The sequence below is a fragment of the Rhipicephalus microplus genome, chromosome 4 (assembly GCF_043290135.1).
Source record: "Rhipicephalus microplus isolate Deutch F79 chromosome 4, USDA_Rmic, whole genome shotgun sequence".
NCBI lineage: Eukaryota > Metazoa > Arthropoda > Arachnida > Ixodida > Ixodidae > Rhipicephalus > Rhipicephalus microplus.
Window position 1 is genome coordinate 189798918 of NC_134703.1, and position 20832 is coordinate 189819749.

Consider the following 20832-nt stretch of genomic DNA (forward strand, 5'->3'; position numbering starts at 1 on the left):
GGAAGAACGAGGTTCACCGTGGGACAAAGGAGGCGAAGGCGAACGTCGTGACGAGGGAATGTAGGTTCCTGGAACGTAGGGGTCAGACCTCGCAGCCCGGTCACTCTCGTACGAAGAATAACCTCGTCGTTCATCTTGCTGGCGCCGACGGCAAAAGCGGGAGATATGTCCTCTTATGCCACAGTAGTAACAGACGGGGCGCGTAGGGCGCCAGGCAGGGAAGTGTGGTTGTGGTGGTGCCTTGGCTGCCATCGCGGCCAAATGGTCGTATACGACGTCCGTAGTTACAGGTGGAGTAGGTGGAGGAGGCCGTGACACGACTTCGGCATACGTAGGCACATGTAAGGGCACAGGAGGCGGGGCACGTGCGACGCTCGTCATCGACGCCAATTCGTCCTTTATAATTTCCCGCAGGTTAGGAGGGGGTGAGCGGGCAGGTGAAGTCGGTGCGCTGGCAGGAACAAGGCTGTGAAGTTCCTCTCTCACTATGGTGCGAATTAGAGCTCGCAGCTCATGCTCGCCAGTAAGACGAGTGTCATAGGAGGCGTGTGGAAGGCGCATTGAGTAAAGTGCGTCCAGGCGCTGGCAGGTGGTAATAATGTCCTGAACTGTTGTCGGGCTCTGCATGACAAGAGCATTAAAGGCGACGGAGTTGATGCCTTTCATTACTTGCCGAATACGATCGGCCTCCGGCATGTCCTTTTGGGCGCGGCGGCAGAGGGCCAGAACGTCTTCAATGTACGATGTGTACGATTCGTCAGGCCCCTGGATGCGGGTAGCGAGCTTCTGTTTAGCTACCTCAGAGCGTCCTGTAGAAGTGCCGAATATTTGACGCAGCTGCACCGTGAATGCTGACCAATCAGGAAAGTCGCGTTCGTGGTTATGATACCACGTCTTAGCAACCTCCTTCAGATAAAAGGGTACATAGCGCAGCTTATGTGCCTCATCCCAGTAATTGCAAGCGCTGGTACGGTCGTAACTGTCCAGCCATTCTTCTACGTCCTCACCGCGAAGGCCAGAAAACACTGGAGGGTCTCGTTGCGAGGTACTCACGGTGTGGTGAGGCCCAGCAGGCTGAGCGGGTGGTGCGAAGAAGGCGGTAGGGGGTGGGTCGTTTTGCGCCATCACTGTTGGCAAGCACAGCCGTCGACCTGATCGGAGCTCCAGGGGTGACCGGTAGTGCACGAGGACTTGGGAATCACAGCACGCTCCACCACTTGTGAGACGACGTCAGGTACGAAGGAGCGACCGTTTTATTGTCAACCCAGACGCGCGAGCCAGCCACCGAACAAGCAGCGAGCCGCTACGATGATGATGATCACGGTGCTTTGTATGCGCAGGTGAAAGTGAAAATGATGAGCAGCACAATCAGCGCTCACAATATAATAATGTGCAACAGCTAAAATAAAGCGGTATTACCGAAACGCAAGAACTGTTGAATCCCGCTTTCACTCTTCTCCCGTCTGCCGAAATAGCTCAAGTGGGGGAGCGTTAGACTGAAGATCCAAAGGTCCCTGGTTCGATCCCGGGTTTCGGCGTCCAAAGCACATTTTTGTTAAATCTGTCGGTATGCAAGTATTTTGCAATAATTCTAACGAGTGAAACGGTTACGCAGGTGAGCACACATGCTTGATAAAAAAATGCTGATTCAGAATGCATCGCGGCAGTAGGCGTTGCAAAAGAACCGGAACAGCGTGAAAGACATGTAATAATGTGCAACAGCTAAAATAAAGCGGTTTTACCGAAACGCAAGAACTGTTGAATCCCGCTCTCACTCTTCTCCCGTCTGCCGAAATAGCTCAGTTGGGGGAGCGTTAGACTGAAGATCTAAAGGTCCCTGGTTCGATCCCGGGTTTCGGCGTCCAAAGCACATTTTTGTTAAATCTGTCGGTATGCAAGTATTTTGCAATAATTCTAACGACTGAAACGATTACGCAGGTGAACACACAAGCTTGATAAAAAAATGCTGATTCAGAATGCATCGCGGCAGTAGGCGTTGCAAAAGAACCGGAACAGCGTGAAAGACATGTAATAATGTGCAACAGCTAAAATAAAGCGGTTTTACCGAAACGCAAGAACTGTTGAATCCCGCTTTCACTCTTTTCCCGACTGCAGAAATAGCTCAGTTGGGAGAGCGTTAGACTGAAGATCTAAAGGTCCCTGGTTTGATCCCGGGTTTCCGCCTCAAAAGCACATTTTTGTTAAATCTGTCGGTATGCAAGTATTTTGCAATAATTCTAACGAGTGAAACGATTACGCAGGTGAACACACATGCTTGTTAAAAAAATGCTGATTCAGTATGCATCGCGGCAGTAGGCGTTGCAAAAGAACCGGAACAGCGTGAAAGACATGTAATAATGTGCAACAGCTAAAATAAAGCGGTTTTACCGAAACGCAAGAACTGTTGAATCCCGCTTTCACTCTTCTCCCGTCTGCCGAAATAGCTCAAGTGGGGGAGCGTTAGACTGAAGATCCAAAGGTCCCTGGTTCGATCCCGGATTTCGGCGTCCAAAGCACAATTTTGTTAAATCTGTCGGTATGCAAGTATTTTGCAATAATTCTAACGAGTGAAACGGTTACGCAGGTGATCACACATGCTTGATAAAAAAATGCTGATTCAGAATGCATCGCGGCAGTAGGCGTTGCTAAAGAACCGGAACAGCGTGAAAGACATGTAATAATGTGCAACAGCTAAAATAAAGCGGTTTTACCGAAACGCAAGAACTGTTGAATCCCGCGTTCACTCTTCTCCCGTCTGCCGAAATAGCTCAGTTGGGAGAGCGTTAGACTGAAGATCTAAAGGTCCCTGGTTCGATCCCGGGTTTCGGCGTCCAAAACACAATTTTGTTAAATCTGTCGGTATGCAAGTATTTTGCAATAATTCTAACGACTGAAACGATTACGCAGGTGAACACACATGCTTGATAAAAAAATGCTGATTCAGAATGCATCGCGGCAGTAGGCGTTGCAAAAGAACCGGAACAGCGTGAAAGACATGTAATAATGTGCAACAGCTAAAATAAAGCGGTTTTACCGAAACGCAAGAACTGTTGAATCCCGCTTTCACTCTTTTCCCGACTGCCGAAATAGCTCAGTTGGGAGAGCGTTAGACTGAAGATCTAAAGGTCCCTGGTTCGATCCCGGGTTTCCGCGTCCAAAGCACATTTACGTTAAATCTGTCGGTATGCAAGTGTTTTGCAATAATTCTAACGAGTGAAACGGTTACGCAGGTGAACACACATGCTTGATAAAAAAATGCTGATTCAGAATGCATCGCGGCAGTAGGCGTTGCAAAAGAACCGGAACAGCGTGAAAGACATGTAATAATGTGCAACAGCTAAAATAAAGCGGTTTTACCGAAACGCAAGAACTGTTGAATCCCGCTTTCACTCTTCTCCCGTCTGCCGAAATAGCTCAGTTGGGACAGCGTTAGACTGAAGATCTAAAGTCCCTGGTTCGATCCCGGGTTTCCGCGTCCAAAGCACATTTTTGTTAAATCTGTCGGTATGCAAGTATTTTGCAATAATTCTAACGAGTGAAACGGTTACGCAGGTGAGCACACATGCTTGATAACAAAATGCTGATTGAGAATGCATCGCGGCAGTAGGCGTTGCAAAAGAACCGGAACAGCGTGAAAGACAAGTAATAATGTGCAACAGCTAAAATAAAGCGGTTTTACTGAAACGCAAGAACTGTTGAATCCCGCTTTCACTCTTCTCCCGTCTGCCGAAATAGCTCAGTTGGGAGAGCGTTAGACTGAAGATCTAAAGGTCCCTGGTTCGATCCCGGGTTTCGGCGTCCAAAGCACATTTTTGTTAAATCTGTCGGTATGCAAGTATTTTGCAATAATTCTAACGAGTGAAACGGTTACGCAGGTGAGCACACATGCTTGATAAAAAAATGCTGATTCAGAATGCATCGCGGCAGTAGGCGTTGCAAAAGAACCGGAACAGCGTGAAAGACATGTAATAATGTGCAACAGCTAAAATAAAGCGGTTTTACCGAAACGCAAGAACTGTTGAATCCTGCTTTCACTCTTCTCCCGTCTGCCGAAATAGCTCAGTTGGGACAGCGTTAGACTGAAGATCTAAAGGTCCCTGGTTCGATCCCGGGTTTCCGCGTCCGAAGCACATTTTTGTTAAATCTGTCGGTATGCAATTATTTTGCAATAATTCTAACGAGTGAAACGATTACGCAGGTGAACACACATGCTTGATATAAAAATGCTGATTCAGAATGCATCGCGGCAGTAGGCGTTGCAAAAGAACCGGAACAGCGGGAAAGACATGTAATAATGTGCAACAGCTAAAAAAAAGCGGTATTACCGAAACGCAATAACTGTTGAATCCCGCTTTCACTCTTCTCCCGTCTGCCGAAATAGCTCAGTTGGGAGAGCGTCAGAGTGAAGATCTAAAGGTCCCTGGTTCGATCCCGGGTTTCCGCCTCAAAAGCACATTTTTGTTAAATCTGTCGGTATGCAAGTATTTTGCAATAATTCTAACGAGTGAAACGGTTACACAGGTGAGCACACATGCTTGATAAAAAAATGTTGATTCAGAATGCATCGCGGCAGTAGGCGTTGCAAAAGAACCGGAACAGCGTGAAAGACATGTAATGATGTGCAGCAGCTAAAATAAAGCGGTTTTACCGAAACGCAAGAACTGTTGAATCCCGCTTTCACTCTCCTCCCGTCTGCCGAAATATCTCAAGTGGGAGAGCGTTAGACTGAAGGTCTAAAGTCCCTGGTTCCATCCCGGGTTTCCGCGTCCAAAGCACATTTTTGTTAAATCTGTCGGTATGCAAGTATTTTGCAAAAATTCTAACGAGTGAAACGGTTACGCAGGTGAACACACATGCTTGATAAAAAAATGCTGATTCAGAATGCATCGCGGCAGTAGGCGTCGCAAAAGAACCGTAACAGCGTGAAAGACATGTAATAATGTGCAACAGCTAAAATAAAGCGGTTTTACCGAAACGCAAGAACTGTTGAATCCCGCTTTCACTCTTTTCCCGACTGCCGAAATAGCTCAGTTGGGAGAGCGTTAGACTGAAGATCTAAAGGTCCCTGGTTCGATCCCGGGTTTCCGCGTCCAAAGCACATTTACGTTAAATCTGTCGGTATGCAAGTGTTTTGCAATAATTCTAACGAGTGAAACGGTTACGCAGGTGAACACACAGGCTTGATAAAAAAATGCTGATTCAGAATGCATCGCGGCAGTAGGCGTTGCAAAAGAACCGGAACAGCGTGAAAGACATGTAATAATGTGCAACAGCTAAAATAAAGCGGTTTTACCGAAACGCAAGAACTGTTGAATCCCGCTTTCACTCTTCTCCCGTCTGCCGAAATAGCTCAGTTGGGACAGCGTTAGACTGAAGATCTAAAGGTCCCTGGTTCGATCCCGGGTTTCCGCGTCCAAAGCACATTTTTGTTAAATCTGTCGGTATGCAAGTATTTTGCAATAGTTCTAACGAGTGAAACGGTTACGCAGGTGAGCACACATGCTTGATAAAAAAATGCTGATTCAGAATGCATCGCGGCAGTAGGCGTTGCAAAAGAACCGGAACAGCGTGAAAGACATGTAATAATGTGCAACAGCTAAAATAAAGCGGTTTTACCGAAACGCAAGAACTGTTGAATCCCGCTTTCACTCTTCTCCCGTCTGCCGAAATAGCTCAGTTGGAAGAGCGTTAGACTGAATATCCAAAGGTCTCTGGTTCGATCCCAGGTTTCGGCGTCCAAAGCACATTTTTGTTAAATCTGTCGGGATGCAAGTATTTTGCAATAATTTCAACGAGTGAAACGGTTACACAGGTGAGCACACATGCTTGATAAAAAAATGTTGATTCAGAATGCATCGCGGCAGTAGGCGTTGCAAAAGAACCGGAACAGCGTGAAAGACATGTAATAATGTGCAACAGCTAAAATAAAGCGGTTTTACCGAAACGCAAAAACTTATGAATCCCGCTTTCACTCTTCTCCCGTCTTCCGAAAAAGCTCAGTTTGGAGAGCGTTAGACTGAAGATCTAAAGGTCCCTGGTTTGATCCTGGGTTTCGGCGTCCAAAGCACATTTTTGTTAAATCTGTCGGGATGCAAGTATTTTGCAATAGTTTCAACGAGTGAAACGGTTACACAGGTGAGCACACATGCTTGATAAAAAAATGTTGATTCAGAATGCATCGCGGCAGTAGGCGTTTTAAAAGAACCGGAACAGCGTGAAAGACATGTAATAATGTGCAACAGCTAAAAGAAAGCGGTTTTACCGAAACGCAAAAACTGTTGAATCCCGCTTTCACTCTTCTCCCGTCTGCCGAAAAAGCTCAGTTTGGAGAGCGTTAGACTGAAGATCTAAAGGTCCCTGGTTTGATCCCGGGTTTCGGCGTCCAAAGCACATTTTTGTTAAATCTGTCGGTATGCAAGTATTTTGCAATAATTATAACGAGTGAAACGATTACGCAGGTGAACACACATGCTTGATAAAAAAATGCTGATTCAGAATGCATCGCGGCAGTAGGCGTTGCAAAATACCCGGAACAGCGTGAAAGACATGTAATTATGTGCAACAGCTAAAATAAAGCGGTTTTACCGAAACGCAAGAACTGTTGAATCCCGCTTTCACTCTCCTCCCGTCTGCCGAAATATCTCAAGTGGGAGAGCGTTAGACTGAAGGTCTAAAGTCCCTGGTTCCATCCCGGGTTTCCGCGTCCAAAGCACATTTTTGTTAAATCTGTCGGTATGCAAGTATTTTGCAATAATTCTAACGAGTGAAACGGTTACGCAGGTGAGCACACATGCTTGATAAAAAAATGCTGATTCAGAATGCATCGCGGCAGTAGGCGTTGCAAAAGAACCGGAACAGCGTGAAAGACATGTAATAAAGTGCAACAGCTTAAATAAAGCGGTTTTACCGAAACGCAAGAACTGTTGAATCCCGCTTTCACTCTTCTCCCGTCTGCCGAAATAGCTCAGTTGGGAGAGCGTTAGACTGAAGATCTAAAGGTCCCTGGTTCGATCCCGGGTTTTGGCGTCCAAAGCACATTTTTGTTAAATCTGTCGGTATGCAAGTATTTCGCAATAATTCTAACGACTGAAACGATTACGCAGGTGAACACACATGCTTGATAGAAACTGCTGATTCAGAATGCATCGCGGCAGTAGGCGTTGCAAAAGAACCGGAACAGCGTGAAAGACATGTAATAACGTGCAACAGCTAAAATAAAGCGGTTTTACCGAAACGCAAGAACTGTTGAATCCCGCTTTCACTCTTTTCCCGTCTGCCGAAATAGCTCAGTTGGGAGAGCGTTAGACTGAAGATCTAAAGGTCCCTGGTTCGATCCCGGGTTTCCGCGTCCAAAGCACATTTACGTTAAATCTGTCGGTATGCAAGTGTTTTGCAATAACTCTAACGAGTGAAACGGTTACGCAGGTGAACACACATGCTTGATAAAAAATGCTGATTCAGAATGCATCGCGGCAGTAGGCGTTGCAAAAGAACCGGAACAGCGTGAAAGACATGTAATATTGTGCAACAGCTAAAATAAAGCGGTTTTACCGAAACGCAAGAACTGTTGAATCCCGCTTTCACTCTTCTCCCGTCTGCCTAAATAGCTCAGTTGGGACAGCGTTAGACTGAAGATCTAAAGGTCCCTGGTTCGATCCCGGGTTTCCGCGTCCAAAGCACATTTTTGTTAAATCTGTCGGTATGCAATTATTTTGCAATAATTCTAACGAGTGAAACGATTACGCAGGTGAACACACATGCTTGATATAAAAATGCTGATTCAGAATGCATCGCGGCAGTAGGCGTTGCAAAAGAACCGTAACAGCGGGAAAGACATGTAATAATGTGCAACAGCTAAAATAAAGCGGTATTACCGAAACGCAATAACTGTTGAATCCCGCTTTCACTCTTCTCCCGTCTGCCGAAGTAGCTCAGTTGGGAGAGCGTCAGAGTGAAGATCTAAAGGTCCCTGGTTCGATCCCGGGTTTCCGCCTCAAAAGCACATTTTTGTTAAATCTGTCGGTATGCAAGTATTCTGCAATAATTCTAACGAGTGAAACGATTACGCAGGTGAACACACATGCTTGTTAAAAAAATGCTGATTCAGAATGCATCGCGGCAGTAGGCGTTGCAAAAGAACCGGAACAGCGTGAAACCCATGCAATAATGTGCAACAGCTAAAATAAAGCGGTTTTACCGAAACGCAAGAACTGTTGAATCCCGCTTTCACTCTTCTCCCGTCTGCCGAAATAGCTCAGTTGGGAGAGCGTTAGACTGAAGATCCAAAGGTCTCTGGTTCGATCCCAGGTTTCGGCGTCCAAAGCACATTTTTGTTAAATCTGTCGGTATGCAAGTATTTTGCAATAATTTTAACGAGTGAAACGGTTACACAGGTGAGCACACATGCTTGATAAAAAAATGTTGATTCAGAATGCATCGCGGCAGTAGGCGTTGCAAAAGAACCGGAACAGCGTGAAAGACATGTAATAATGTGCAACAGCTAAAATAAAGCGGTTTTACCGAAACGCAAAAACTGTTGAATCCCGCTTTCACTCTTCTCCCGTCTGCCGAAAATGCTCAGTTTGGAGAGCGTTAGACTGAAGATCTAAAGGTCCCTGGTTCGATCCCGGGTTTCGGCGTCCAAAGCACATTTTTGTTAAATCTGTCGGTATGCAAGTATTTTGCAATAATTCTAACGAGTGAAACGATTACGCAGGTGAACACACATGCTTGATAAAAAAATGCTGATTCAGAATGCGTCGCGGCAGTAGGCGTCGCAAAAGAACCGGAACAGCGTGAAAGACATGTAATAATGTGCAACAGCTAAAATAAAGCGGTTTTACCGAAACGCAAGAACTGTTGAATCCCGCTTTCACTCTCCTCCCGTCTGCCGAAATATCTCAAGTGGGAGAGCGTTAGACTGAAGGTCTAAAGTCCCTGGTTCCATCCCGGGTTTCCGCGTCCAAAGCACATTTTTTGTTAAATCTGTCGGTATGCAAGTATTTTGCAATAATTCTAACGAGTGAAACGGTTACGCAGGTGAACACACATGCTTGATAAAAAAATGCTGATTCAGAATGCATCGCGGCAGTAGGCGTCGCAAAAGAACCGGAACAGCGTGAAAGACATGTAATAATGTGACACAGCTAAAATAAAGCGGTTTTACCGAAACGCAAGAACTGTTGAATGCCGCTTTCACTCTTCTCCCGTCTGCTGAAATAGCTCAGTTGGGACAGCGTTAGACTGAAGATCTAAAGGTCCCTGGTTGATTGATTGATTGATTGATTGATTGATATGTGGGGTTTAACGTCCCAAAACCACCATATGATTATGAGAGACGCCGTAGTGGTGGGCTCCGGAAATTTCGACCACCTGGGGTTCTTTAACGTGCACCCAAATCTGAGCACACGGGCCTACAAGATTTCCGCCTCCATCGGAAATGCAGCCGCCGCAGCCGGGATTTGTACCCACGACCTGCGGGTCAGCAGCCGAGTACCTTAGCCACTAGACCACCGCGGCGGGGCCTAAGGGTCCCTGGTTCGATCCCGGGTTTCCGCGTCCAAAGCACATTTTTGTTAAATCTGTCGGTATGCAAGTATTTTGCAATAATTCTAACGAGTGAAACGGTTACGCAGGTGAGCACACATGCTTGATAAAAAAATGCTGATTCAGAATGCATCGCGGCAGTAGGCGTTGCAAAAGAACCGGAACAGCGTGAAAGACATGTAATAATGTGCAACAGCTAAAATAAAGCGGTTTTACCGAAACGCAAGAACTGTTGAATCCCGCTTTCACTCTTCTCCCGTCTGCCGAAATAGCTCAGTTGGGAGAGCGTTAGACTGAAGATCTAAAGTTCCCTGGTTCGATCCCGAATTTTGGCGTCCAAAGCACATTTTTGTTAAATCTGTCGGTATGCAAGTATTTTGCAATAATTCTAACGAGTGAAACGGTTACGCAGGTGAGCACACATGCTTGATAAAAAAATGCTGATTCAGAATGCATCGCGGCAGTAGGCGTTGCAAAAGAACCGGAACAGCGTGAAAGACATGTAATAATGTGCAACAGCTAAAATAAAGCGGTTTTACCGAAACGCAAGAACTGTTGAATCCCGCTTTCACTCTTCTGCCGTCTGCCGAAATAGCTCAGTTGGGAGAGCGTTAGACTGAAGATCTAAAGGTCCCTGGTTCGATCCCGAATTTTGGCGTCCAAAGCACATTTTTGTTAAATCTGTCGGTATGCAAGTATTTCGCAATAATTCTAACGACTGAAACGATTACGCAGGTGAACACACATGCTTGATAGAAAATGCTGATTCAGAATGCATCGCGGCAGTAGGCGTTGCAAAAGAACCGGAACAGCGTGAAAGACATGTAATAATGTGCAACAGCTAAAATAAAGCGGTTTTACCGAAACGCAAGAACTTTTGAATCCCGCTTTCACTCTTTTCCCGTCTGCCGAAATAGCTCAGTTGGGAGAGCGTTAGACTGAAGATCTAAAGGTCCCTGGTTCGATCCCGGGTTTCCGCGTCCAAAGCACATTTTTGTTAAATCTGTCGGTATGCAATCATTTTGCAATAATTCTAACGAGTGAAACGATTACGCAGGTGAACACACATGCTTGATATAAAAATGCTGATTCAGAATGCATCGCGGCAGTAGGCGTTGCAAAAGAACCGGAACAGCGGGAAAGACATGTAATAATGTGCAACAGCTAAAATAAAGCGGTTTTACCGAAACGCAATAACTGTTGAATCCCGCTTTCACTCTTCTCTCGTCTGCCGAAATAGCTCAGTTGGGAGAGCGTCAGAGTGAAGATCTAAAGGTCCCTGGTTCGATCCCGGGTTTCCGCCTCAAAAGCACATTTTTGTTAAATCTGTCGGTATGCAAGTATTTTGCAATAATTCTAACGAGTGAAACGATTACGCAGGTGAACACACATGCTTGTTAAAAAAAATGCTGATTCAGAATTCATCGCGGCAGTAGGCATTGCAAAAGAACCGGAACAGCGGGAAAGACATGTAATAATGTGCAACAGCTAAAATAAAGCGGTTTTACCGAAACGCAAGAACTGTTGAATCCCGCTTTCACTCTTCTCCCGTCTGCCGAAATAGCTCAGTTGGGAGAGCGTTAGACTGAAGATCCAAAGGTCTCTGGTTCGATCCCAGGTTTCGGCGTCCAAAGCACATTTTTGTTAAATCTGTCGGTATGCAAGTATTTTGCAATAATTTTAACGAGTGAAACGGTTACACAGGTGAGCACACATGCTTGATAAAAAAATGTTGATTCAGAATGCATCGCGGCAGTAGGCGTTGCAAAAGAACCGGAACAGCGTGAGAGACATGTAATAATGTGCAACAGCTAAAATAAAGCGGTTTTACCGAAACGCAAAAACTGTTGAATCCCGCTTTCACTCTTCTCCCGTCTGCCGAAAAAGCTCAGTTTGGAGAGCGTTAGACTGAAGATCTAAAGGTCCCTGGTTCGATCCCGGCTTTCGGCGTCCAAAGCACATTTTTGTTAAAATCTGTCGGTATGCAAGTATTTTGCAATAATTCTAACGAGTGAAACGATTACGCAGGTGAAAACACATGCTTGATAAAAAAATGCTGATTCAGAATGCATCGCGGCAGTAGGCGTTGCAAAAGACCCGGAACAGCGTGAAAGACATGTAATTATGTGCAACAGCTAAAATAAAGCGGTTTTACCGAAACGCAAGAACTGTTGAATCCCGCTTTCACTCTTCTCCCGTCTGCCGAAATAGCTCAAGTTGGAGAGCGTTAGACTGAAGGTCTAAAGTCCCTGGTTCGATCCCGGGTTTCCGCGTCCAAAGCACATTTTTGTTAAATCTGTCGGTATGCAAGTATTTTGCAATAATTCTAACGAGTGAAACGGTTACGCAGGTGAACACACATGCTTGATAAAAAAAATTCTGATTCAGAATGCATCGCGGCAGTAGGCGTCGCAAAAGAACCGGAACAGCGTGAAAGACATGTAATAATGTGCAACAGCTAAAATAAAGCGGTTTTACCGAAACGCAAGAACTGTTGAATGCCGCTTTCACTCTTCTCCCGTCTGCTGAAATAGCTCAGTTGGGACAGCGTTAGACTGAAGATCTAAAGGTCCCTGGTTGATTGATTGATTGATTGATTGATTGATTGATATGTGGGGTTTAACGTCCCAAAACCACCATATAATTATGAGAGACGCCGTAGTGGAGGGCTCCGGAAATTTCGACCACCTGGGGTTCTTTAACGTGCACCCAAATCTGAGCACACGGGCCTACAACATTTCCGCCTCCATCGGAAATGCAGCCGCCGCAGCCGGGATTTGAACCCGCGACCTGCGGGTCAGCAGCCGAGTACCTTAGCCACTAGACCACCACGGAGGGGCCTAAAGGTCCCTGGTTCGATCCCGGGTTTCCGCGTCCAAAGCACATTTTTGTTAAATCTGTCGGTATGCAAGTATTTTGCAATAATTCTAACGAGTGAAACGGTTACGCAGGTGAACACACATGCTTGATAAAGAAATGCTGATTGAGAATGCATCGCGGCAGTAGGCGTTGCAAAAGAACCGGAACAGCGCGAAAGACATGTAATAATGTGCAACAGCTAAAATAAAGCGGTTTTACCGAACCGCAAGAACTGTTGAATCCCGCTTTCACTCTTCTCCCGTCTGCCGAAATAGCTCAAGTGGGAGAGCGTTAGACTGAAGGTCTAAAGTCCCTGGTTCGATCCCGGGTTTCCGCGTCCAAAGCACATTTTTGTTAAATCTGTCGGTATGCAAGTATTTTGCAATAATTCTAACGAGTGAAACGGTTACGCAGGTGAACACACATGCTTGATAAAAAAAATGCTGATTCAGAATGCATCGCGGCAGTAGGCGTCGAAAAAGAACCGGAACAGCGTGAAAGACATGTAATAATGTGCAACAGCTAAAATAAAGCGGTTTTACCGAAACGCAAGAACTGTTGAAAGCCGCTTTCACTCTTCTCCCGTCTGCCGAAAAAGCTCAGTTTGGAGAGCGTTAGACTGAAGATCTAAAGGTCCCTGGTTCGATCCCGGGTTTCGGCGTCCAAAGCACATTTTTGTTAAATCTGTCGGTATGCAAGTATTTTGCAATAATTCTAACGAGTGAAACGATTACGCAGGTGAACACACATGCTTGATAAAAAAATGCTGATTCAGAATGCATCGCGGCAGTAGGCGTCGCAAAAGAACCGGAAAAGCGTGAAAGACAAGTAATAATGTGCAACAGCTAAAATAAAGCGGTTTTACCGAAACGCAAGAACTGTTGAATCCCGCTTTCACTCTCCTCCCGTCTGCCGAAATATCTCAAGTGGGAGAGCGTTAGACTGAAGGTCTAAAGTCCCTGGTTCCATCCCGGGTTTCCGCGTCCAAAGCACATTTTTTGTTAAATCTGTCGGTATGCAAGTATTTTGCAATAATTCTAACGAGTGAAACGGTTACGCAGGTGAACACACATGCTTGATAAAAAAATGCTGATTCAGAATGCATCGCGGCAGTAGGCGTCGCAAAAGAACCGGAACAGCGTGAAAGACATGTAATAATGTGACACAGCTAAAATAAAGCGGTTTTACCGAAACGCAAGAACTGTTGAATGCCGCTTTCACTCTTCTCCCGTCTGCTGAAATAGCTCAGTTGGGACAGCGTTAGACTGAAGATCTAAAGGTCCCTGGTTGATTGATTGATTGATTGATTGATTGATATGTGGGGTTTAACGTCCCAAAACCACCATATGATTATGAGAGACGCCGTAGTGGTGGGCTCCGGAAATTTCGACCACCTGGGGTTCTTTAACGTGCACCCAAATCTGAGCACACGGGCCTACAAGATTTCCGCCTCCATCGGAAATGCAGCCGCCGCAGCCGGGATTTGTACCCACGACCTGCGGGTCAGCAGCCGAGTACCTTAGCCACTAGACCACCGCGGCGGGGCCTAAGGGTCCCTGGTTCGATCCCGGGTTTCCGCGTCCAAAGCACATTTTTGTTAAATCTGTCGGTATGCAAGTATTTTCAATAATTCTAACGAGTGAAACGGTTACGCAGGTGAGCACACATGCTTGATAAAAAAATGCTGATTCAGAATGCATCGCGGCAGTAGGCGTTGCAAAAGAACCGGAACAGCGTGAAAGACATGTAATAATGTGCAACAGCTAAAATAAAGCGGTTTTACCGAAACGCAAGAACTGTTGAATCCCGCTTTCACTCTTCTCCCGTCTGCCGAAATAGCTCAGTTGGGAGAGCGTTAGACTGAAGATCTAAAGGTCCCTGGTTCGATCCCGAATTTTGGCGTCCAAAGCACATTTTTGTTAAATCTGTCGGTATGCAAGTATTTCGCAATAATTCTAACGACTGAAACGATTACGCAGGTGAACACACATGCTTGATAGAAAATGCTGATTCAGAATGCATCGCGGCAGTAGGCGTTGCAAAAGAACCGGAACAGCGTGAAAGACATGTAATAATGTGCAACAGCTAAAATAAAGCGGTTTTACCGAAACGCAAGAACTTTTGAATCCCGCTTTCACTCTTTTCCCGTCTGCCGAAATAGCTCAGTTGGGAGAGCGTTAGACTGAAGATCTAAAGGTCCCTGGTTCGATCCCGGGTTTCCGCGTCCAAAGCACATTTTTGTTAAATCTGTCGGTATGCAATCATTTTGCAATAATTCTAACGAGTGAAACGATTACGCAGGTGAACACACATGCTTGATATAAAAATGCTGATTCAGAATGCATCGCGGCAGTAGGCGTTGCAAAAGAACCGGAACAGCGGGAAAGACATGTAATAATGTGCAACAGCTAAAATAAAGCGGTTTTACCGAAACGCAATAACTGTTGAATCCCGCTTTCACTCTTCTCTCGTCTGCCGAAATAGCTCAGTTGGGAGAGCGTCAGAGTGAAGATCTAAAGGTCCCTGGTTCGATCCCGGGTTTCCGCCTCAAAAGCACAATTTTGTTAAATCTGTCGGTATGCAAGTATTTTGCAATAATTCTAACGAGTGAAACGATTACGCAGGTGAACACACATGCTTGTTAAAAAAAATGCTGATTCAGAATTCATCGCGGCAGTAGGCATTGCAAAAGAACCGGAACAGCGGGAAAGACATGTAATAATGTGCAACAGCTAAAATAAAGCGGTTTTACCGAAACGCAAGAACTGTTGAATCCCGCTTTCACTCTTCTCCCGTCTGCCGAAATAGCTCAGTTGGGAGAGCGTTAGACTGAAGATCCAAAGGTCTCTGGTTCGATCCCAGGTTTCGGCGTCCAAAGCACATTTTTGTTAAATCTGTCGGTATGCAAGTATTTTGCAATAATTTTAACGAGTGAAACGGTTACACAGGTGAGCACACATGCTTGATAAAAAAATGTTGATTCAGAATGCATCGCGGCAGTAGGCGTTGCAAAAGAACCGGAACAGCGTGAGAGACATGTAATAATGTGCAACAGCTAAAATAAAGCGGTTTTACCGAAACGCAAAAACTGTTGAATCCCGCTTTCACTCTTCTCCCGTCTGCCGAAAAAGCTCAGTTTGGAGAGCGTTAGACTGAAGATCTAAAGGTCCCTGGTTCGATCCCGGCTTTTGGCGTCCAAAGCACATTTTTTTTAAAATCTGTCGGTATGCAAGTATTTTGCAATAATTCTAACGAGTGAAACGATTACGCAGGTGAAAACACATGCTTGATAAAAAAATGCTGATTCAGAATGCATCGCGGCAGTAGGCGTTGCAAAAGACCCGGAACAGCGTGAAAGACATGTAATTATGTGCAACAGCTAAAATAAAGCGGTTTTACCGAAACGCAAGAACTGTTGAATCCCGCTTTCACTCTTCTCCCGTCTGCCGAAATAGCTCAAGTGGGAGAGCGTTAGACTGAAGGTCTAAAGTCCCTGGTTCGATCCCGGGTTTCCGCGTCCAAAGCACATTTTTGTTAAATCTGTCGGTATGCAAGTATTTTGCAATAATTCTAACGAGTGAAACGGTTACGCAGGTGAACACACATGCTTGATAAAAAAAATTCTGATTCAGAATGCATCGCGGCAGTAGGCGTCGCAAAAGAACCGGAACAGCGTGAAAGACATGTAATAATGTGCAACAGCTAAAATAAAGCGGTTTTACCGAAACGCAAGAACTGTTGAATGCCGCTTTCACTCTTCTCCCGTCTGCCGAAATAGCTCAGTTGGGAGAGCGTTAGACTGAAGATCCAAAGGTCTCTGGTTCGATCCCAGGTTTCGGCGTCCAAAGCACATTTTTGTTAAATCTGTCGGTATGCAAGTATTTTGCAATAATTTTAACGAGTGAAACGGTTACACAGGTGAGCACACATGCTTGATAAAAAAATGTTGATTCAGAATGCATCGCGGCAGTAGGCGTTGCAAAAGAACCGGAACAGCGTGAGAGACATGTAATAATGTGCAACAGCTAAAATAAAGCGGTTTTACCGAAACGCAAAAACTGTTGAATCCCGCTTTCACTCTTCTCCCGTCTGCCGAAAAAGCTCAGTTTGGAGAGCGTTAGACTGAAGATCTAAAGGTCCCTGGTTCGATCCCGGCTTTCGGCGTCCAAAGCACATTTTTGTTAAAATCTGTCGGTATGCAAGTATTTTGCAATAATTCTAACGAGTGAAACGATTACGCAGGTGAAAACACATGCTTGATAAAAAAATGCTGATTCAGAATGCATCGCGGCAGTAGGCGTTGCAAAAGACCCGGAACAGCGTGAAAGACATGTAATTATGTGCAACAGCTAAAATAAAGCGGTTTTACCGAAACGCAAGAACTGTTGAATCCCGCTTTCACTCTTCTCCCGTCTGCCGAAATAGCTCAAGTGGGAGAGCGTTAGACTGAAGGTCTAAAGTCCCTGGTTCGATCCCGGGTTTCCGCGTCCAAAGCACATTTTTGTTAAATCTGTCGGTATGCAAGTATTTTGCAATAATTCTAACGAGTGAAACGGTTACGCAGGTGAACACACATGCTTGATAAAAAAAATTCTGATTCAGAATGCATCGCGGCAGTAGGCGTCGCAAAAGAACCGGAACAGCGTGAAAGACATGTAATAATGTGCAACAGCTAAAATAAAGCGGTTTTACCGAAACGCAAGAACTGTTGAATGCCGCTTTCACTCTTCTCCCGTCTGCTGAAATAGCTCAGTTGGGACAGCGTTAGACTGAAGATCTAAAGGTCCCTGGTTGATTGATTGATTGATTGATTGATTGATTGATATGTGGGGTTTAACGTCCCAAAACCACCATATAATTATGAGAGACGCCGTAGTGGAGGGCTCCGGAAATTTCGACCACCTGGGGTTCTTTAACGTGCACCCAAATCTGAGCACACGGGCCTACAACATTTCCGCCTCCATCGGAAATGCAGCCGCCGCAGCCGGGATTTGAACCCGCGACCTGCGGGTCAGCAGCCGAGTACCTTAGCCACTAGACCACCGCGGAGGGGCCTAAAGGTCCCTGGTTCGATCCCGGGTTTCCGCGTCCAAAGCACATTTTTGTTAAATCTGTCGGTATGCAAGTATTTTGCAATAATTCTAACGAGTGAAACGGTTACGCAGGTGAACACACATGCTTGATAAAGAAATGCTGATTGAGAATGCATCGCGGCAGTAGGCGTTGCAAAAGAACCGGAACAGCGCGAAAGACATGTAATAATGTGCAACAGCTAAAATAAAGCGGTTTTACCGAACCGCAAGAACTGTTGAATCCCGCTTTCACTCTTCTCCCGTCTGCCGAAATAGCTCAAGTGGGAGAGCGTTAGACTGAAGGTCTAAAGTCCCTGGTTCGATCCCGGGTTTCCGCGTCCAAAGCACATTTTTGTTAAATCTGTCGGTATGCAAGTATTTTGCAATAATTCTAACGAGTGAAACGGTTACGCAGGTGAACACACATGCTTGATAAAAAAAATGCTGATTCAGAATGCATCGCGGCAGTAGGCGTCGAAAAAGAACCGGAACAGCGTGAAAGACATGTAATAATGTGCAACAGCTAAAATAAAGCGGTTTTACCGAAACGCAAGAACTGTTGAAAGCCGCTTTCACTCTTCTCCCGTCTGCTGAAATAGCTCAGTTGGGACAGCGTTAGACTGAAGATCTAAAGGTCCCTGGTTGATTGATTGATTGATTGATTGATTGATTGATTGATTGATTGATTGATATGTGGGGTTTAACGTCCCAAAACCACCATATATTTATGAGAGACGCCGCAGTGGAGGGCTCCGGAAATTTCGACCACCTGGGGTTCTTTAACGTGCACCCAAATCTGAGCACACGGGCCTACAACATTTCCGCCTCCATCGGAAATGCAGCCGCCGCAGTCGGGATTTGAACCCGCGACCTGCGGGTCAGCAGCCGAGTACCTTAGCCACTAGACCACCGCGGCGGGGCCTAAAGGTCCCTGGTTCGATCCCGGGTTTCCGCGTCCAAAGCACATTTTTGTTAAATCTGTCGGTATGCAAGTATTTTGCAATAATTCTAACGAGTGAAACGGTTACGCAGGTGAACACACATGCTTGATAAAGAAATGCTGATTGAGAATGCATCGCGGCAGTAGGCGTTGCAAAAGAACCGGAACAGTGCGAAAGACATGTAATAATGTGCAACAGCTAAAATAAAGCGGTTTTACCGAACCGCAAGAACTGTTGAATCCCGCTTTCACTCTTCTCCCGTCTGCCGAAATAACTCAGTTGGGAGAGTGTTAGACTGAAGATCTAAAGGTCCCTGGTTCGATCCCGGGTTTCGGCGTCCAAAGCACTTTTTTGTTAAATCTGTCGGTATGCAAGTATTTTGCAATAATTCTAACGAGTGAAACGATTACGCAGGTGAACACACATGCTTGATAAAAAAATGCTGATTCAGAATGCATCGCGGCAGTAGGCGTTGGAAAAGAACCGGAACAGCGTGAAAGACATGTAATAATGTGCAACAGCTAAAATAAAGCGGTTTTACCGAAACGCAAGAACTGTTGAATCCCGCTTTCACTCTTCTCCCGTCTTCCGAAACAGCTCAGTTGGGAGAGCGTTAGACTGAAGATCTAAAGGTCCCTGGTTCGATCCCGGGTTTCGGCGTGCAAAGCACATTTTTGCTAAATCTGTCGGTATGCAAGTATTTTGCAACAATTCTAACGAGTGAAACGATTACGCAGGTGAACACACATGCATGATAAAAAAATGCTGATTCAGAATGCATCGCGGCAGTAGGCGTTGCAAAAGAACCGGAACAGCGTGAACGACATGTAATAATGTGCAACAGCTAAAATAAAGTGGTTTTACCGAAACGCAAGAACTGTTGAATCCCGCTTTCACTCTTCTCCCGTCTGCCGAAATAGCTCAGTTGGGAGAGCGTTAGAGTGAAGATCTAAAGATGCCTTGTTCGATCCCGGGTTTCCGCGTCCAAAGCACATTTTTGTTAAATCTGTCGGTATGCAAGTATTTAGCAATAATTCCAACGAGTGAAACGATTACGCAGGTGAACACACATGCTTGATAAAAAAATGCTGATTCAGAATGCATCGCGGCAGTAGGCGTTGCAAAAGAACCGGAACAGCGTGAAAGACATGTAATAATGTGCAACAGCTAAAATAAAGCGGTTTTACCGAAACGCAAGAGCTGTTGAATCCTGCTTTCACTCTTCTCCCGTCTGCCGAAATAGCTCAGTTGGGAGAGCGTTAGACTGAAGATCTAAAGGTGCCTGGTTCGATCCCGGGTTTCCGCGTCCAAAGCACATTTTTGTTAAATCTGTCGGTATGCAAGTATTTTGCAATAATTCCAACGAGTGAAACGGTTACGCAGGTGAACACACATGCTTGAAAAAAAAAAAGGCTGATTCAGAATGCATCACGGCAGTAGGCGTTGGAAAAGAACCGGAACAGCGTGAAAGACATGTAATAATGTGCAACAGCTAAAATAAAGCGGTTTTACCGAAACGCAAGAATTGTTGAATCCCGCTTTCACTCTTCTCCCGTCTGCCGAAATAGCTCAGTTGGGAGAGCGTTAGACTGAAGATCTAAAGGTCCCTGGTTCGATCCCGGGTTTCGGCGTGCAAAGCACATTTTTGCTAAATCTGTCGGTATGCAAGTATTTTGCAACAATTCTAACGAGTGAAACGATTACGCAGGTGAACACACATGCTTGATAAAAAAATGCTGATTCAGAATGCATCGCGGCAGTAGGCGTTGCAAAAGAACCGGAACAGCGTGAAAGACATGTAATAATGTGCAACAGCTAAAATAAAGTGGTTTTACCGAAACGCAAGAACTGTTGAATCCCGCTTTCACTCTTCTCCCGTCTGCCGAAATAGCTCAGTTGGGAGAGCGTTAGACTGAAGATCTAAAGGTTTCTGGTTCGATCCCGGGTTTCCGCGTCCGAAGCACATTTTTGTTAAATCTGTCGGTATGCAAGTATTTTGCAATAATTCCAACGAGTGAAACGGTTACGCAGGTGAACACACATGCTTGATAAAAAAATGCTGATTCAGAATGCATCGCGGCAGTAGGCGTTGCAAAAGAACCGGAACAGCGTGAAAGACATGTAATGTTGTGCAACAGCTAAAATAAAGCGGTTTTACCGAAACGCAAGAGCTGTTGAATCCTGCTTTCACTCTTCTCCCGTCTGCCGAAATAGCTCAGTTGGGAGAGTGTTAGACTGAAGAGCTAAAGGTCCCTGGTTCGATCCCGGGTTTCAGCGTCCAAAGCACATTTTTGTTAAATCTGTCGGTATGCAAGTATTTTGCAATAATTCTAACGAGTGAAACGATCACGCAGGTGAACACACATGCTTGATAAAAAAATGCTGATTCAGAATGCATCGCGACAGTAGGCGTT

The 20832-nt window shown here is 45.5% G+C and overlaps 44 non-coding genes across 44 annotated transcripts; all 44 read left to right on the top strand.

The window, feature by feature from the left end:
- Window positions 1-1465: 1465 nt before the first annotated feature.
- TRNAF-GAA (transfer RNA phenylalanine (anticodon GAA)) lies at window positions 1466-1538 on the top strand. Its single transcript has one exon. It is a non-coding gene; the product is annotated as a tRNA-Phe (tRNA).
- A 250-nt stretch (window positions 1539-1788) lies between these two features.
- Window positions 1789-1861, top strand: TRNAF-GAA (transfer RNA phenylalanine (anticodon GAA)). The gene has a single exon. It is a non-coding gene; the product is annotated as a tRNA-Phe (tRNA).
- A 250-nt stretch (window positions 1862-2111) lies between these two features.
- On the top strand, window positions 2112-2184 carry TRNAF-GAA (transfer RNA phenylalanine (anticodon GAA)). Its single transcript has one exon. It is a non-coding gene; the product is annotated as a tRNA-Phe (tRNA).
- Window positions 2185-2434: 250 nt separating this feature from the next.
- On the top strand, window positions 2435-2507 carry TRNAF-GAA (transfer RNA phenylalanine (anticodon GAA)). The gene has a single exon. It is a non-coding gene; the product is annotated as a tRNA-Phe (tRNA).
- A 250-nt stretch (window positions 2508-2757) lies between these two features.
- TRNAF-GAA (transfer RNA phenylalanine (anticodon GAA)) lies at window positions 2758-2830 on the top strand. The gene has a single exon. It is a non-coding gene; the product is annotated as a tRNA-Phe (tRNA).
- Window positions 2831-3080: 250 nt separating this feature from the next.
- TRNAF-GAA (transfer RNA phenylalanine (anticodon GAA)) lies at window positions 3081-3153 on the top strand. The gene has a single exon. It is a non-coding gene; the product is annotated as a tRNA-Phe (tRNA).
- A 250-nt stretch (window positions 3154-3403) lies between these two features.
- Window positions 3404-3475, top strand: TRNAF-GAA (transfer RNA phenylalanine (anticodon GAA)). The gene has a single exon. It is a non-coding gene; the product is annotated as a tRNA-Phe (tRNA).
- Window positions 3476-3725: 250 nt separating this feature from the next.
- Window positions 3726-3798, top strand: TRNAF-GAA (transfer RNA phenylalanine (anticodon GAA)). Its single transcript has one exon. It is a non-coding gene; the product is annotated as a tRNA-Phe (tRNA).
- A 250-nt stretch (window positions 3799-4048) lies between these two features.
- Window positions 4049-4121, top strand: TRNAF-GAA (transfer RNA phenylalanine (anticodon GAA)). The gene has a single exon. It is a non-coding gene; the product is annotated as a tRNA-Phe (tRNA).
- Window positions 4122-4371: 250 nt separating this feature from the next.
- On the top strand, window positions 4372-4444 carry TRNAF-GAA (transfer RNA phenylalanine (anticodon GAA)). The gene has a single exon. It is a non-coding gene; the product is annotated as a tRNA-Phe (tRNA).
- Window positions 4445-5016: 572 nt separating this feature from the next.
- Window positions 5017-5089, top strand: TRNAF-GAA (transfer RNA phenylalanine (anticodon GAA)). Its single transcript has one exon. It is a non-coding gene; the product is annotated as a tRNA-Phe (tRNA).
- Window positions 5090-5339: 250 nt separating this feature from the next.
- TRNAF-GAA (transfer RNA phenylalanine (anticodon GAA)) lies at window positions 5340-5412 on the top strand. The gene has a single exon. It is a non-coding gene; the product is annotated as a tRNA-Phe (tRNA).
- A 250-nt stretch (window positions 5413-5662) lies between these two features.
- TRNAF-GAA (transfer RNA phenylalanine (anticodon GAA)) lies at window positions 5663-5735 on the top strand. Its single transcript has one exon. It is a non-coding gene; the product is annotated as a tRNA-Phe (tRNA).
- Window positions 5736-6308: 573 nt separating this feature from the next.
- TRNAF-GAA (transfer RNA phenylalanine (anticodon GAA)) lies at window positions 6309-6381 on the top strand. The gene has a single exon. It is a non-coding gene; the product is annotated as a tRNA-Phe (tRNA).
- A 572-nt stretch (window positions 6382-6953) lies between these two features.
- TRNAF-GAA (transfer RNA phenylalanine (anticodon GAA)) lies at window positions 6954-7026 on the top strand. Its single transcript has one exon. It is a non-coding gene; the product is annotated as a tRNA-Phe (tRNA).
- A 249-nt stretch (window positions 7027-7275) lies between these two features.
- Window positions 7276-7348, top strand: TRNAF-GAA (transfer RNA phenylalanine (anticodon GAA)). Its single transcript has one exon. It is a non-coding gene; the product is annotated as a tRNA-Phe (tRNA).
- A 249-nt stretch (window positions 7349-7597) lies between these two features.
- On the top strand, window positions 7598-7670 carry TRNAF-GAA (transfer RNA phenylalanine (anticodon GAA)). Its single transcript has one exon. It is a non-coding gene; the product is annotated as a tRNA-Phe (tRNA).
- Window positions 7671-7920: 250 nt separating this feature from the next.
- On the top strand, window positions 7921-7993 carry TRNAF-GAA (transfer RNA phenylalanine (anticodon GAA)). Its single transcript has one exon. It is a non-coding gene; the product is annotated as a tRNA-Phe (tRNA).
- Window positions 7994-8243: 250 nt separating this feature from the next.
- Window positions 8244-8316, top strand: TRNAF-GAA (transfer RNA phenylalanine (anticodon GAA)). The gene has a single exon. It is a non-coding gene; the product is annotated as a tRNA-Phe (tRNA).
- A 250-nt stretch (window positions 8317-8566) lies between these two features.
- On the top strand, window positions 8567-8639 carry TRNAF-GAA (transfer RNA phenylalanine (anticodon GAA)). The gene has a single exon. It is a non-coding gene; the product is annotated as a tRNA-Phe (tRNA).
- A 1169-nt stretch (window positions 8640-9808) lies between these two features.
- On the top strand, window positions 9809-9881 carry TRNAF-GAA (transfer RNA phenylalanine (anticodon GAA)). Its single transcript has one exon. It is a non-coding gene; the product is annotated as a tRNA-Phe (tRNA).
- A 250-nt stretch (window positions 9882-10131) lies between these two features.
- TRNAF-GAA (transfer RNA phenylalanine (anticodon GAA)) lies at window positions 10132-10204 on the top strand. Its single transcript has one exon. It is a non-coding gene; the product is annotated as a tRNA-Phe (tRNA).
- Window positions 10205-10453: 249 nt separating this feature from the next.
- On the top strand, window positions 10454-10526 carry TRNAF-GAA (transfer RNA phenylalanine (anticodon GAA)). The gene has a single exon. It is a non-coding gene; the product is annotated as a tRNA-Phe (tRNA).
- A 250-nt stretch (window positions 10527-10776) lies between these two features.
- TRNAF-GAA (transfer RNA phenylalanine (anticodon GAA)) lies at window positions 10777-10849 on the top strand. Its single transcript has one exon. It is a non-coding gene; the product is annotated as a tRNA-Phe (tRNA).
- A 251-nt stretch (window positions 10850-11100) lies between these two features.
- On the top strand, window positions 11101-11173 carry TRNAF-GAA (transfer RNA phenylalanine (anticodon GAA)). Its single transcript has one exon. It is a non-coding gene; the product is annotated as a tRNA-Phe (tRNA).
- A 250-nt stretch (window positions 11174-11423) lies between these two features.
- Window positions 11424-11496, top strand: TRNAF-GAA (transfer RNA phenylalanine (anticodon GAA)). Its single transcript has one exon. It is a non-coding gene; the product is annotated as a tRNA-Phe (tRNA).
- Window positions 11497-12670: 1174 nt separating this feature from the next.
- On the top strand, window positions 12671-12742 carry TRNAF-GAA (transfer RNA phenylalanine (anticodon GAA)). The gene has a single exon. It is a non-coding gene; the product is annotated as a tRNA-Phe (tRNA).
- Window positions 12743-12993: 251 nt separating this feature from the next.
- TRNAF-GAA (transfer RNA phenylalanine (anticodon GAA)) lies at window positions 12994-13066 on the top strand. The gene has a single exon. It is a non-coding gene; the product is annotated as a tRNA-Phe (tRNA).
- Window positions 13067-14234: 1168 nt separating this feature from the next.
- Window positions 14235-14307, top strand: TRNAF-GAA (transfer RNA phenylalanine (anticodon GAA)). The gene has a single exon. It is a non-coding gene; the product is annotated as a tRNA-Phe (tRNA).
- Window positions 14308-14556: 249 nt separating this feature from the next.
- TRNAF-GAA (transfer RNA phenylalanine (anticodon GAA)) lies at window positions 14557-14629 on the top strand. Its single transcript has one exon. It is a non-coding gene; the product is annotated as a tRNA-Phe (tRNA).
- A 250-nt stretch (window positions 14630-14879) lies between these two features.
- Window positions 14880-14952, top strand: TRNAF-GAA (transfer RNA phenylalanine (anticodon GAA)). Its single transcript has one exon. It is a non-coding gene; the product is annotated as a tRNA-Phe (tRNA).
- A 251-nt stretch (window positions 14953-15203) lies between these two features.
- On the top strand, window positions 15204-15276 carry TRNAF-GAA (transfer RNA phenylalanine (anticodon GAA)). The gene has a single exon. It is a non-coding gene; the product is annotated as a tRNA-Phe (tRNA).
- A 250-nt stretch (window positions 15277-15526) lies between these two features.
- TRNAF-GAA (transfer RNA phenylalanine (anticodon GAA)) lies at window positions 15527-15599 on the top strand. The gene has a single exon. It is a non-coding gene; the product is annotated as a tRNA-Phe (tRNA).
- Window positions 15600-15850: 251 nt separating this feature from the next.
- TRNAF-GAA (transfer RNA phenylalanine (anticodon GAA)) lies at window positions 15851-15922 on the top strand. The gene has a single exon. It is a non-coding gene; the product is annotated as a tRNA-Phe (tRNA).
- Window positions 15923-16173: 251 nt separating this feature from the next.
- TRNAF-GAA (transfer RNA phenylalanine (anticodon GAA)) lies at window positions 16174-16246 on the top strand. Its single transcript has one exon. It is a non-coding gene; the product is annotated as a tRNA-Phe (tRNA).
- Window positions 16247-16496: 250 nt separating this feature from the next.
- On the top strand, window positions 16497-16569 carry TRNAF-GAA (transfer RNA phenylalanine (anticodon GAA)). Its single transcript has one exon. It is a non-coding gene; the product is annotated as a tRNA-Phe (tRNA).
- A 251-nt stretch (window positions 16570-16820) lies between these two features.
- TRNAF-GAA (transfer RNA phenylalanine (anticodon GAA)) lies at window positions 16821-16892 on the top strand. Its single transcript has one exon. It is a non-coding gene; the product is annotated as a tRNA-Phe (tRNA).
- An 851-nt stretch (window positions 16893-17743) lies between these two features.
- Window positions 17744-17815, top strand: TRNAF-GAA (transfer RNA phenylalanine (anticodon GAA)). The gene has a single exon. It is a non-coding gene; the product is annotated as a tRNA-Phe (tRNA).
- An 867-nt stretch (window positions 17816-18682) lies between these two features.
- Window positions 18683-18755, top strand: TRNAF-GAA (transfer RNA phenylalanine (anticodon GAA)). The gene has a single exon. It is a non-coding gene; the product is annotated as a tRNA-Phe (tRNA).
- Window positions 18756-19005: 250 nt separating this feature from the next.
- TRNAF-GAA (transfer RNA phenylalanine (anticodon GAA)) lies at window positions 19006-19078 on the top strand. The gene has a single exon. It is a non-coding gene; the product is annotated as a tRNA-Phe (tRNA).
- Window positions 19079-19651: 573 nt separating this feature from the next.
- On the top strand, window positions 19652-19724 carry TRNAF-GAA (transfer RNA phenylalanine (anticodon GAA)). Its single transcript has one exon. It is a non-coding gene; the product is annotated as a tRNA-Phe (tRNA).
- Window positions 19725-19976: 252 nt separating this feature from the next.
- TRNAF-GAA (transfer RNA phenylalanine (anticodon GAA)) lies at window positions 19977-20049 on the top strand. The gene has a single exon. It is a non-coding gene; the product is annotated as a tRNA-Phe (tRNA).
- A 250-nt stretch (window positions 20050-20299) lies between these two features.
- Window positions 20300-20372, top strand: TRNAF-GAA (transfer RNA phenylalanine (anticodon GAA)). Its single transcript has one exon. It is a non-coding gene; the product is annotated as a tRNA-Phe (tRNA).
- A 250-nt stretch (window positions 20373-20622) lies between these two features.
- TRNAF-GAA (transfer RNA phenylalanine (anticodon GAA)) lies at window positions 20623-20695 on the top strand. The gene has a single exon. It is a non-coding gene; the product is annotated as a tRNA-Phe (tRNA).
- The last annotated feature ends 137 nt before the right edge of the window (window positions 20696-20832 follow it).